Source organism: Penaeus monodon, chromosome 25 (assembly GCF_015228065.2).
Source record: "Penaeus monodon isolate SGIC_2016 chromosome 25, NSTDA_Pmon_1, whole genome shotgun sequence".
NCBI classification, from domain to species: domain Eukaryota; kingdom Metazoa; phylum Arthropoda; class Malacostraca; order Decapoda; family Penaeidae; genus Penaeus; species Penaeus monodon.
In genome coordinates, this window is record NC_051410.1 from 1,024,345 (window position 1) to 1,024,567 (window position 223).

A 223-nucleotide genomic window follows, 5' to 3' on the forward strand; every position below is an offset into this window, starting at 1 on the left:
ACACCGATTTCAACCTATGGCAACAGTCTAGTTCTCCTCCACTTCACTCTGGCGTATGTCGTGCACGTCTGTCTGTGCGGACATACTTGCTCTGTATGAAGGGGAGTTGCAGGGTGGGGAGGAGGTATGGGGTAGGGCAGGGACGAGGTTCAAAAGGAGAGCGAGACTGCACCCAGAGCGCTGCCAGGATATCGAGGGAAGCAGGGTTCAGAGTATCTAGAGG